We start from the raw sequence: 13,786 nt of genomic DNA, 5'->3' as shown, positions 1-13,786 counted from the left end.
CAGTGGTAGAGCGCTTGCCTTGCATGCATGAGGCCCTGGATTCGATTCCTCAGCACCACATAAGCAGAAAAAAAAAGCCAGAAGTGGCACTGTGGCTCAAGTGGTAGAGTGCTAGCCTTGAGCTGAAGAGCTGAGGGACAGCGCCCAAGACCAGAGTTCAGGCCCCACAACCGGACCAAAAAAAAAGAACAATGTACCATCAATCCATATACCTAACTGAAAATTTGGAACTAAATGTAAAACATTGTCACAAGCAATCATGTATACATGCTTATGATGTTGCAATTTATTTCATTTACAGAACCTACTCCTCATTGACCAAGTTCAATGAAATGAAAAGTGATCCAAGACATAGTAAATACTGTTTACAGCGAGATGTAATCTATGAGAAAAACCAAGACTAACTTCAGTGTTGCTTAGACAATCTAGTAATGTGACAAAACATTTTTTAGTCAATTAGAAGCATCTAGACTATATTGGCAGCACCATTCTGGCTTTCTAAGATAAAGTTCCAGAAGTTTTGAAATAGTAACTTCAGCATTCCATACATAATCAGGATAATTCTACTGGGTGCTGAAGTCCAGTAACGGGGCCTCTGCCTTACAGGTGCTCTAGCACTGGGAACAAGCTCCTAGTTGTTTATGTATGATTCTTTTAGATATCTTGGGTAAAACCCCATCATTTTGCTTGTAGTCAGCCTTGAACTTTGATCTTTCTATGACTCTCATTAACTGGGATTATAGACATATACTCCTATGCCTAGCTCTCATGAATCTCACTTTTTGCCTGGACTGGCCTTAGATTATGAACCTCTTGATCATCTTTTGAATAAGAGGTTTTATAAGTAGAAAGAAAATCATAACTGCAGTCCATTTATTTAGTCACTTACTTACTTATTTATTAGTACTGTGTACTGAACTCAGGGCCTCCAAGCATTCCACCACTTGAGTTAGTCCTTTTGCTTTTCATTTGTGTTTCAAATAGGGTCTCTCAACTTCTGCCTATGCTGGCTATACACACACACACACACACACACACACACACAATTTGAGTTAAAAATTGCAAGAAGGGGGCTGGGAAGGCAGCTCAGTGGTAGAGTGCTTGCCTCGCATGCATGAGGCCCCGGGTTTGATTCCTCAGCACCAAATAAGCAGGAAAAAACTGGAAGTGGCATGGCACTAAGGCTCAGGTCGTAGGGTACTAGCCTTGAGCTGAAGAGCTGAGGGACAGCGCTCAGGCCCAGAGTTCAGACAAAAAAAAAAAAAAGTGCAGGAAGGAACAATTCTATACTAGTCATCGGAAGACCTGGGTCTTGATCCTCATTTTACCATTTGCTACTTATTTGATTTTGGGAACATCTCAACATTTTAAAGTCAATTTCTTAACTGACAAACAAAACAATATCTGTAAAAATACCTAAGCAGCTTATTTTGTTGGGTATTTTGCAGAATAAGTGATAGTCGAGGTATACAAATACAAAAGGTTAACACAAAAATGTAAGATGTTATTTTCCAGTATATCACCAAAATTAAAGGTGTAATATTTCAAAACTAATTTGCAAACATCCATCTGGGACTTTCTCATTAAAACAAAACTGGATCAATGGCAATTATATCAAGATTTATTGTAAGTGAGAACAAAACAGTGTTGTTAAATGCATGGATATTTCAGTTCTGTTTTGTAAGTCCTTAAGAAAACAAAGGACATCTAAGAGAAGTTAATTTGGCCTCTTCACAAAAGTAATAGGTACAACTTGTCATGTCAAAAAGGAACTTTACAACTTTGGTTCGGGGGGGGGAAGATTGGGGGGGCGGGGGGAGGCTGGGAAGGGATGTGAAGGGTAAACAAAGGAGGAGGCTGCAATGCTTGATAAGAAATGTACTCATTATCTTGCCCATGTAATTGTAACCCCTCTGTACAGTATGTACACAAAAAATTAAAATTAAAATTAAAAAAAGTAATCTGAGGTAGGGGTCCTAAAACCATTGCATTTAACATAAATATAAATGCATATCTTAGGCATGAAATTTAAAAACCTGATTTGTAGATTCAAATCATCTTTCTAATGCCATGGGAGTTCAGAATCTGAAAAAAGTAAAACACATCTATAATAGCATAAAGTTATTCCAAACAGTCTATGCTTAAACCTTAGTTCTAACAATTAGACATTTAAAATCTAAAGTAAGGAAAAAGAGATGGTGTGAACAGTTAGAATTTTATTACATGGAAAATATTCCCATTCATTTGTTTGCCTATAAGGTATTTCTATTTAGTCTAAAAATTTTCATTGCTGTTATGATCCTTATGCCAAACAATATAAACTAGTATGTAAAAAGAATGCAATTAAGCTTTTCATCAAGAAATTGGGAGCTCCTTGAGAAATAGCTGGAAAGGAAAAAAAACCTTATATTTCATTCTTCTGCCGATGATAAAAAGTAAAAAAAAAAAAAAACAATCAAAAACAAAAAAAAACCCAACAAACTAACAAAAAACAAACCTCTGTAGCCTTTGTAAGAGGATCTTGACATTAAGAAATTCTGATATTAAGAGCAAATGGATTTATTCATTTAATGTAGTATAGTAGCTTGTTTAGAATAGATAGCATACACTAATTCATCTCAATAGGTCTTCTTGATGTGTATTAGGATACTTCTACTTTCCTGGTATTGAAATCAGTTTTTAACTACACAAGCGTGATACTTGAAACATTCTCACGGATGAACTCATAGGACCAAAGAGAAGAAAAGGGTGGAATGTAAGGGTGGGAGAGTTTCGGCAGAACACAAAGTTCAAAACATTTCAGTGTCTATTTCATTAATCAATTACGAATAGGGAGTGAGAGGTGCTCAAAGAGGGGTTGTCCTATAGAGGAAGGGCCCATTTCCCCTGTGAATAGAGAGTTCATCTCTCTATTTTCTGATGAAAATTTCTTTTTTTAAATATATACTTTTTATTTAAAGATACTGTACAAAGGTGTTACAGTTACATGAGTAAGGTAATGAGTACATTTCCTATCGAGCATTGCTACCCCCTATTTGTTTTTCCCCTATCATCCCTCTCCTCCCCACCTTCCCAGCTTCTCCCCCCACAAAGCTGTAAAGTTCATTTTCAACATAGTGTCTTGTATATTGCATTGCTATCTCATTGCTCCAATGGGTCAACCTTTATCCTTATTTCAGGATTTCATTATTTCCCTTCCCCTCCCCAAATTAGACAAATGTATATACAAAATGCAGGGCACCAGAATCAAATACAGTAAAAACACAGGTTATACCATGGGGGAAGAATATACAAAAGAAACAAAAAAAAATCACATAGTGCATTAAAAGTACTTGAAAAACAACAGCAAGAAAGATAAAACATTTTGTGTCCCTATCTTGGGGTTCATTTCACTTAGCATCATCTTTTATGGTCATATGTACATAGTTTTTGACCTTTTCTGCCTGTCCTAGATATATGCTTGTTATTGCAAATAAAGGAAACCATGGGACCTGTTTCTTTGGGCCTAGCTTACTTCACTTAATATGATTTTTTCCAAGTCTTTCCATTTCCAAACAAATGGGGCAGTGTCATTCTTTCTGATGGAGTCATAGAATTCTTATAACCAGGTGCTAGTGGCTCATGCTTGTAACCCAAGTTATTCAGGAGGTTGAGATCTGAGGATTTAAGTTTAAATACAGCCCGAGCAAGACAGTAATAGGACTCGGCTCTCCCCAACTAGCTATCAAAAAGCTGAATGCAAAGCTGTGGCTCAAATGATAGGGCATTAGTCTGAGAACAAAGCTCAGAAACAGTGCCCTGAGTTCAAGCTCTAGGACTCGCGCACGTGCGTGTGCTCGCACACTCGCGCGCGTGCGCGCGCACACACACACACACTCTTAGAAAAATGTTTTAGGAGTGGGTGACATGGCTATGTTGCCATACATGATCAAGGTGCTGGATACTATCCTCAACACTTCAGAAGAAAATAAAGAATTGATTTCTAGAAAAAGAAAGCATGGCAAAGATTTTCATTAGCAATGAAAGAGCATTTTTAATACCCTTTTAAAATGATGTGGTTTAGAAAGGGATGGATTTTAAAAAATTTTGGTAGCAAATTGAACAGATACAAGAGGCAGAGAGTTGAGGCCTGCTGCAATTGTAGCCTTTAAAAATAAATTCCTAGCTATCAAACCAGTAATTCTAGCTACTCAGGAAGGTGAGATCTGAGGACAGAGGTTCAAAGCTAGGTGGGATAGGAAAGTCTAGGATCCATGTAATCAGTAAAAATCCCAGAGTGGATGTGTGGCTCAAGGGGTAGAGCTGTAGTCTTTGAGTGAAAAAGCTAAGGGCTACTGCCCAGGCCATGAGTTCAAACCCCACCACACATTCATTCCTGCAAGAATTGGGAAATATTAAACTAAGAAAAGGGAGAAGAAAGGAGAAAAATATTACCGTTACCACTTAGGACCAAATCACCAACCAATCAGCTAAAGAACATCAGTGTTCATTGTTTGTATCTGTTCTCCTAGCTCATCCCACACAGTAACCGTAGATACTTAATTACAAAAAAATTTTAAAGATGTTTAACATTTGGTTTCAATTTATCCAAGAGGTTTCCCAGTGTCATTTAAAGTCCAATAGGTGGACTATCCCTACCTCTCTCTCCAACTTCAGCATCTACCCTCTATTTCTCACTCATCTCACTCATATATATACTCATGTATTCCCCCACACCAGTCTTCTTCCCTTAGTTCTGTTTCCATTCAGGTCATTACCTCTTCCTCTCTAGTATTTTACTGTTTGGAACCTTGTGATTTCTTTCCCAGACTAGACCTCAATATTCTAGTAAAGGCAAAAAGTGGGCTGCCCCATCTAAATTGTACCTACGCTCCTGTCATCTTACTTCCTTGTGTTTTACAATCCTTACAAAGAGCATTGTTAATAATATACATTCTATTGTTCCTCTATTCTCCAGAGAAACCTCTTTTGTAAATAAAGGGGCTATAGTTCTGTCTTTCTTTGTGCTCCTAATACCTATGGCAGGGCTGATACTGAATAGGTATTTAATAAACATTAGCTAAGCGAAGGAACACATGCCATACTTGATTTGCCCAGTGGCACACTTTAAGTGCAGATAGTCAAGAAGCCATTTTGAGCAAGGGGGAAAGAAGAAGCCTGGAGAAAAGAGGAAGACAAGTTAAGTACCATGCAATTATAACTGATGTATAACTTTGTAGGTCAAGGCATCTCTGTGTTTGCTTATATGAATATCTTCTGTGTAATTGTGTGTGTACATATGCACTTAAGAGGAACAATTTTCCAGTAATCCCTTGGAATTAATATAGTTTCATTATATTTTTGCCAGGACAGAGAAGAAAAGTCATGTCTCTAGATGACTGCTACCCTGAATTAGACCCTTGTGAATGAAGGAGGTGATAAAAGCTGTTGTTAAATACTGGTCTCTCATCTTCCACTAATAGCATCACATGTACTTTGGTCCATGCACTATGGCAGAATGTGCCTGAATGTGGCAGAAAAAAATATTGCAATCTGTAGTTCTGAAAACTAAACTTGTCTCCTATATATGTAGAAAGCACATTTGAATAGTTTATGAGCTGTTGGATCAGTGAATGGAATTTGTGTTTATACTAAATCAATGGTGCACACCTTTTTCCTTTGCAAAATGTCTCTCCTAAACATATATGTGCTCACAAGGTCATATTTTTATAATAGTAAGAAATCATCAGTTCTGTCTTCAAATCTGGAAGCAGTCTTCCTCATGTGAGCTTAAATTTCCACTTCTAGTACTCTAGAAAAAAGATCTTATTAAGCAAATTACTATCATAGAGAGGGTTTCCTGGAGGCATAGTTAACCTACTTGCAAGGCCAATGACTTCCTAACACATGACTTGCATGTAAATGTAAGCTACTAGGTATAAATTAGTTTCTTCATTAAAATGGCCGAGTAAGGCTTAGAAACATGTTATTATTGATTAAGTTGCTGGGAAAGAGTGATAAGGCTAGATTTTGATTAAAAATTATTCATTCTTTCCTATACTCATTCATTCGCTCACTTAATACATCTGTTCCTTAAGAATCTTCCCTATGCTAATAATATAGTAACTCCATCTCTTTAAAAGTTGCTCAGTCCCAAAGACAGATTTTTATTTTTCTTTTTTTTTTAAATATTATCTTTTTGTTAGTTTAAGTAGTACAAAAGAGTTGCCCCTCAACAAATCAGTTTGGAAGTACAATACATCTTGATTGGTCTTACTCCTTTCATCATTCCCCCCCTCCCTCCCAACTCACCTCCTCCCATCAAATTCATGGCCAAATTTTATCTTAAGAGATAAAATTTCACTTTTGAAAGTTCTTAGAATAAACTTATACCAGCCTCTTCCCCATAGTAAGGGGAGAAAATCTCTATTTGCCTAACAAGAAAAGGCCTATGTTTGCCACTAGCTCTCAGCAGAAAAAGAGAACTCTGAATTACTTTTTTTTTTTGATTGACATAGTCTTACATAAAACTAACCGGTTTTGTATCCTGGAGACTAGTACAGATGGAGGGGGTGGTATACAGCGAGAAGGTTGCCTAGGAGACTTTTCCCCCACTGGCGGAGATCCTTTTAGCAGTGTCAAACCTTTAAGACATGGAGTTTTCTTGATTTCTCTTTCTCTTCATCCGTCAAAACCACAGACTTTGCTTAAACTCTCCACATCTAGTGGAGTAACTTTGCTACTTTTATAAGCGTCTTATCTAACTGGCACAAAGATCTTGTTTGATGCAATGCTAAGGATCAAATAAGCTGCAGACGTCCGTCACAACATCTTACTGTTCCCTCTAGGTTTTGTCCAACCGCTTTAAAACTTCTATCTCTATCTCCATCTCCATCCTCATTTTCAGCTTTATGTTTAGTTGTCTGACAAGCTTCTAGGCCATTCCATAGTCAACTTTATCAACCTTTTATCTTTCACTTGTAACATTTTATCATTTCCATTAGATATATTTGTGAGAATCCACTTAGAACCTTGTTTCTTCCTTAGCTCCTGGACCTTATCATGGAAATACCAAGTGGTCTGATTTGATCTTCCAAATCATTCCTCTCTATATAAGCCTCTTCATCCCTCCCCTTCATCCCTCCTCTATATAAGCCTCTTCATCTGGGTTTTATGAACTTCTACCTGGACCACGGCAAGAGTATTCAAGTTTGTGCCCGAAACTATACTTCTATAAAATGTATCCCCATAAGGGCCCTGGAAACAAGTTCTCTTAATTACACTACTCCCTTCATAATTATTAAATGAATGCCCCAAGTGAAGCCTTTGAAAATTGTGCTGATGCCTTTCATGACCCGGCTGGTCCTGCAATGCTGAATCTACAATTTTGAGCTTTTACATGGAGAGCAACTGTCACTTCCTACATAGACCACACTCTCGCTCCTGTCTTCCCTCCCATATAAAAATACTCATCAGAGCCAGGTGCGGCTGGCTCACACCTAGAATCCTAACTACTCAGAGGATCACGGTTCAAAGCCAGTCTGGGCAAGGAAAGTCCATTAGACTGTGATTCAAGTGGCAGAGTGCTTGCTGGAGCTGAAGAGCTTACAACAGTGCCCAGGCCCAGAGTTCAAGCCCCATGACCACACACACACACACACACACACACACACCTCATCAGCACACATATGTGTTAGCTAACTCATGGTCCTCCTTCAAGTGTTAGCCAGGCATTCTCCTCTACTCCTAGGACATCTTGGCCTTCAATTTTGAGGTAGGCCTCACTGTTTCTGTACCAACAAGACACAGGAGGATACAGACTACAGGCCCACATTGTAAATTAGACTACACAGCTCCTCTACCATGATATTGAATTGTCCTGAAGCATATCTGGAACTGTTACTCATCTACTTAATGAATTCAGAATCTGGGGCTACTTCTTAGCACTCTGCAATTTATTATGAACATACTCCAATCTTATCTCAGGAGATCAATCATCCATGTGTCACTGAACTAATTTTCATCTTTTAGATGAGAATTTTAGACTTCATATCATTTACTATGTCACTAAAGAAGTCTTCATGGCACAATAGTCTCAGTTTAAATCTCTTCAGGAAGTGCCAGGTGCCAGTGGCTCACGCCTGTAATCCTACCTACTCAGGAGGCTGAGATCTGAGGATCGTGGTTCCAAGCTAGCCCGGGCAGAAAAAGTCCGTGAGACCACCACCAGAAAACCAGAAGAGGCACTGTGGCTCAGGTGGTAGCCCACTCTCCTTGAGCTCAAGAGCTAAGGGACAGCGCCCAGGCCCAGAGTTCAAGCCCCGTTCGGGGGTTGGGGGGGTGGTCTCTTCGGGAAGTATTTGTTGATTGATGGAAAGAAAAGATTTCATTTCTGGCCTTTCAAACCCAAGATTTCTTATGATTGCTAATGGCTATAGGGAACATACTAGTGCCCTCTCTGTGCCCCTGGCACCTGTTGGTCAGAAGAAGGGAGTAGGAAAAGGTTCCCTTGTAGAGATAAAGCAGGCACAAGCTTGGCATCAACTTGTCTACTGCAATTCTTTGCCACCTTCTAGCTCTTCCAGAAACAAATGCAACAGTAAGGTGACAATATATGCAAAAAAACAAAAAACAAAAAACAACCAAACAAGTTTGGCGCAAGAGTTTAAAAAACAGTATTTTAAGTGCACTTTTTCTCCTCTGTTATAGAATACTTCTGTGGAATCTTTCGAGGTGTTGTTCTTTTCATTGAATGTGGCAGTTTCAGCTCTAGGGCATAAAAGAAATGGAAAAATCTGGAAACTTGTGGAGATTTGTGTTTTGCCACTCCTTACCCGGCCCCCTACCAATCCATCTTTTCTTCTTCTTTTTTACTTTCTTTTTTCTTTTTATTTTGGACAAGGGCAGAAAATGTACAAATGTAATTCTTTTTAAAAAGACCACTTTAAGGTACTGATGAACTGATGACAGGAAAATGAGCTGTGCATCTCATGTTTGGAAGGTGTCTCTTCTTTGGTACTTCATTATACATTACTTTGTTGAACCATTCCATATGCTGTTAAAGTGGAACAGACTGACAGAGGCACATGCAAGCGAGCTTGTGTGAGCGCACACTGAGCAGAACAGCACACATGGCACAACAACCTGAATGGGCAGCAGAGATGCTTGTACAGATCCCTAGGGAGGATGCGGGATCTTTTAGCTACAGCTATACTTCAATTCTAAGCATGTGTCATTAAAATGCAGCGAAATTACTACATTCAAATCCCCCCCCCTCCCCAGTTCTAGAGATTGAAAGAGGGATCCAACTCAGGGCCACACCCTTTGTTAGGCAAACACTTTACCACTTCAGCCCTAGGCCCAGGCTGCCACCCTTAAATTTCACACTAATTCTCAGACAGCTGCTTGCACAACTCCACAGGGAAGAATAGAATTAGATCTTACTTAATTTGGTCACATGTGTACCTCTCAAGAAAAAAAAATGCACCGGATGCTATCTATTGTCCTAATTTTTTATAGTTAGAGTAAATATAACTTGACATATTTGGGAGAGGGGTCGATGACCTAGGGTTCATGATAAAATGTGTATTTTTAATTATGGAAGTGGGGTAAACTAGATGCTCCTGAATACAGAAACTTGTAAAACTTGTTAAGGTAAGAGTTAAACTATAAATCAAAGATGGGAAATGAGTTCTCAATCAAAGAGGGAACAAATGCAGCAGTGATACTGACTAGTCCCTATGCTGAAAATGAACTATAGAACTTGTAGGTGGGAATGGGAAGGAAAACCTTGGAGAGAGTGATATTGTTCAAAAAGAAATGTACTCTTTATCTGACTTAGGCCACTGTAGCTCCTCTGTACATCTCTGTTACAATAACAATAAATACATTTTAAAAATAAGTAAATTTAAATAATTAAAAAATAAAAATCACATTTCACAAAAAATATAAATAGTCAATAAGGAAACAAAATATGGCATGGGGACTATTAATGGCTTTCCCAATAAAATACAATTTTCCCTTTTGTCTGTGTAAATTTCTCTCAGCTAGTTATGGTATTTTAGTTACTCTTGTGGCTAAGTTAGGTTGTTGTATTAATCAGTCTCATGTCACTATAACAGAATACCTCACACAGACTACCTATGAGATAAAGAGATGCTTATTTTTATTCCTAGTTCTAGAGGATAAATCCAAGGCTAGAAGGAAAGGAGCATTGGTTTGGGCCTCTGGTGACGGTAGTAGCACAATACTTTTTGATGATAAGATACCACTGATCACTGACCTTCTGTAGCATTCTGCTCTTAAAGGTCCATGGTTCTCCCCAGCACCACCACCCCTGGGTACCACACCTTTACATGTGGACCTTTGGATCCAAAACATAAAAGGATGTAATTAAGTTTTCAACAATGAAATGCAAATTAGATACATATATGAAACTTGCAAAAAGAAGACTCTTATCATTCATTTCCTTTCTCTTGTACTCTGACATACTTGGACAGAGCCATTGATTGCAATCAGCTGTGATCATGTGAAAGGAAATAGTTCTCTAAGCAAGAATATAACTAATGGGAGAGAGAGCTTCTTTGACTTGTGCCAAGGCTGGAAGCAGCTGGATCTGACATCTGCATTGGAGGAAACCTCATAACAGCCTTTCCTTTGGGACATGGTCGGATGGTCACATGAACACAGTAGCAGACTAGAGAGTAGACCAGAGCAATTAGAAAGATTCCCCATGATAATAATTTTTAAGCCAGGTCCAAAGAAACATAGCTCCCATGGTTTCCCTTATTTGCAATAGCTAGTATATGCCCGAGACAAGAAGAAAAGGTCAGATAAGTTGATGTTAGGTGAAATGAACCCCAAGATAAGGACTCAAATGTTTTTTCTTTCATGTGATTGTTTCTAACATATTTATGAGATGATTTCTTTATTGCTTTGTATGTCCTTCCCCCATGGTATAACCCCTGCTTTCACTGTATTTGATGTTGGTATAATTTGTGGAGGGGAAGGGAAAAAGCAAATCATTTAAATAGGGATACAGGTGGACCCATGGCAACAATGAGATGTACAAGACGTTATGTCCAAAAACGAACTTTACAACTTTGGCGGGTGAGGAATGGGGAGGGGTGAAGGGTGGGGGGTGTGGAGATGGGAAGGGATGGGAAGGGGAAACAAAAGAGGAGGTAACAATGTTTGATAAGAAATGTACTCACTATCTTGCCCATGTAATTGTAATCCCTCTATACAGTATTTTCAAAAGAAAAAAAAAAAGATTCCCCATGATAAGAAGCATGGTTCTGAAGGAACACAGATATTCCAAAAGAAGGCTAATAATTTCCATTTCTCTCTTCCCATCAGCCAATATGTGCATATGGGTATTTGTTCTCTCATGTTTTTTCATCCTCTTCCTGTGGGCCAGCCAATAATGTTAAACTACAGGGCAAATCTAGAAGTTTCATCTTTTCTTATAGATAGATAGAGAGAGAGAGAGAGAGAGAGAGAGAGGGAGGGAGGGAGGGAGAGAGAGAGAGAGAGAGAGAAAGAGAGAGAGAGAGAATGTGTGTGGCCAGAAAAAACCTTATAAACAGAATCTATACTCCTTGATAGCTGCACAACAATCTCTAAGAAAGCCCATACGGAAATCATAAAAGCTTTCATATGAATTAAAAATCTAAATCGGAAAATAGAAGGGGTGGGTTGGGAAGGATGGGAGAGAATGTTGAAAGGGTGACACTGATCAAGATGTATTATATTCATAAACTGCTTTTGTTACATAGCAACTCCTTTATATAACTACTTAAAGATAATAAAATAAACTTTAAAAAATTAGAAATAACCCCAAATCTCATTATGCAGGAGGCCACTGTAAACAATATAGGTTTCTCAAATGCCACAGTGGAAATGAAAGTCATCTCAGTAAGAAGAAAACATCATAGAAAAATGACCAAAGATATGAAAGATAAACCTCATAGAAAAAGACAAAAGATTAATAAAGAAGCATATAGAAAGACATATTGTCAATAAAGTAGCCAAGAGGACACAACTTGAAAGTAATTCAACCTCTAATTTTATCTTCAAGTTAATAATAATCTAAAAGATGAACATTTTCAGACTTGGTGATCATGCTGGTGGGAATATGAATTGTTGCTAAGTATCTTTGAAAGTAATCTGGCAGTAATACAACTATTAAAATTTAAAAAATAATCTTGGTTGGGTCACTAATCACACCTTAGTAATTTATCTTTGAGAAAACTATGTATGAAATATACAATAGGAGGCTTTCTACTACATATCTTTTAACAGTTCTTAGAGGAGAAATAAAAATAACAAGTTAAATTAGTCTTTATTAATAGGATGAAATTTAACAAAATGATTTTGGATGGAGTATGCTCTTCTTTAAACTGACCTTTGGGTATATTACAAGGTTTATTCAAAGGACAAAAAGTAGTGCTACCTGTTCATAGAGGAGTTAAAGAAGGAGATGTGGGCAAAGCATGCTGGTGGGAAGGGAAAGAAAAGTATGCTTTAATTATTCATAATGGCCAAGATATGGAAGCCTCCAAACAGATGAATGGACCCAAAAAATTTGCCATCTATACATTATGGAAAGTGCATGGCCATTAAAAGAATAAAATAATAATGTTATTTGCAGGGACATGGATAAAAGTAGTTAGGTCAGCCAAGCTCAGAGAGACAAAGGGTGCATGTTCTCTCTATATGCAGAAATCAGATCTAAAGTACAGTGGAATATGATACAGGATTGTAGATATAAACACACAGTGAGACCAAAAGAGCATATTCTTTGGAGAGAAATACAAAGGCACAATACCTAAGTGCCTCACCATCCTTATATAAATACATATGGAAACAAACTCCAACATGTAGAAACAAGACACTTCTTTTTCCTTTTGTCTTTTCTCTTTTTTTAAGTTTATAGTATTTTTTTAATGATTATGTCTTCTTTCTCTTATATATGGTATATTCAAGTATAGATCTTCAGAAAGGTCGGAGGGAGGGTACAGAACTCCAGGGGAGAAAGGGTGAACAAGTGCAGCAGTGGAGCTCACTGGACATGGATGAAAGTGGAACTATGCAGCTCTTGGGTGCATATAGGAGGGAGGATTTAGGAGAGAACGAGGGAACAGAAGACACTGTACAAAAGGAAATGTACTCATTACCTGATCCATGTAATTATAATCCCTCTGCATATCACCTCTATAACAACAGAAAAGTAAAATAAAAATAAATTAATTTTTTTGAAGGGAGCTTTAGAACACATCAGGTGTATGTGGAGAAGGGCTGATTATAATGACTAGCAAATCACCCAGACACTCAAGTAAAACTTTTAGCTACTCTTTAGAGATAACCTAAGATGATACAACTTGTAGAAATAAGTCAATAACATTAAAACTGTAAAGATAAGTGCTTGATAGTCTTAGACAATTGATTTCTTGAAATATCTGCTTTCTTTCTGATATGAGTGGATATATTTGATTATTTAAAAACTCCCTAATGGTCAACAGCAACAGATGCTGGAAGGGATGTGGACAGAAGGGAACCTTACTTCAATGTTGGTGGGAGTGTAAACTTGTTCAACCGCTTTGGAAAGCAGTATGGAGGTTCCTGAAAAGACTTCACATAGAGCTCCCCTATGACCCAGCAATCCCACTTTTGAGCATTTACCCAAACAAGACCACACTAAAGCTACTAGCACAACTATGTTTATTGCAGCATTATTTACCATAGCTAAGATATGGAACCAACCCAGATGCCCCTCAGTAGATGAATGGATCAAGAAAATGTGGTA

At 38.0% G+C, this 13,786-nt stretch overlaps 1 protein-coding gene across 1 annotated transcript in view; it reads right to left on the bottom strand.

Moving 5' to 3' along the window:
- Positions 1–13,786, bottom strand: part of Tmtc2 (transmembrane and tetratricopeptide repeat containing 2) — a 350,008-nt gene that overhangs the window by 19,283 nt on the left and 316,939 nt on the right. The window lies entirely within an intron of this gene.

This window comes from Dipodomys ordii, unplaced genomic scaffold, assembly GCF_000151885.1.
Source record: "Dipodomys ordii isolate 6190 unplaced genomic scaffold, Dord_2.0 Scaffold3, whole genome shotgun sequence".
Classification (NCBI taxonomy): Eukaryota; Metazoa; Chordata; class Mammalia; order Rodentia; family Heteromyidae; genus Dipodomys; species Dipodomys ordii.
Note: the sequence above shows the minus strand (reverse complement) of the source record. Positions and strands in the feature narration are given on the sequence as shown.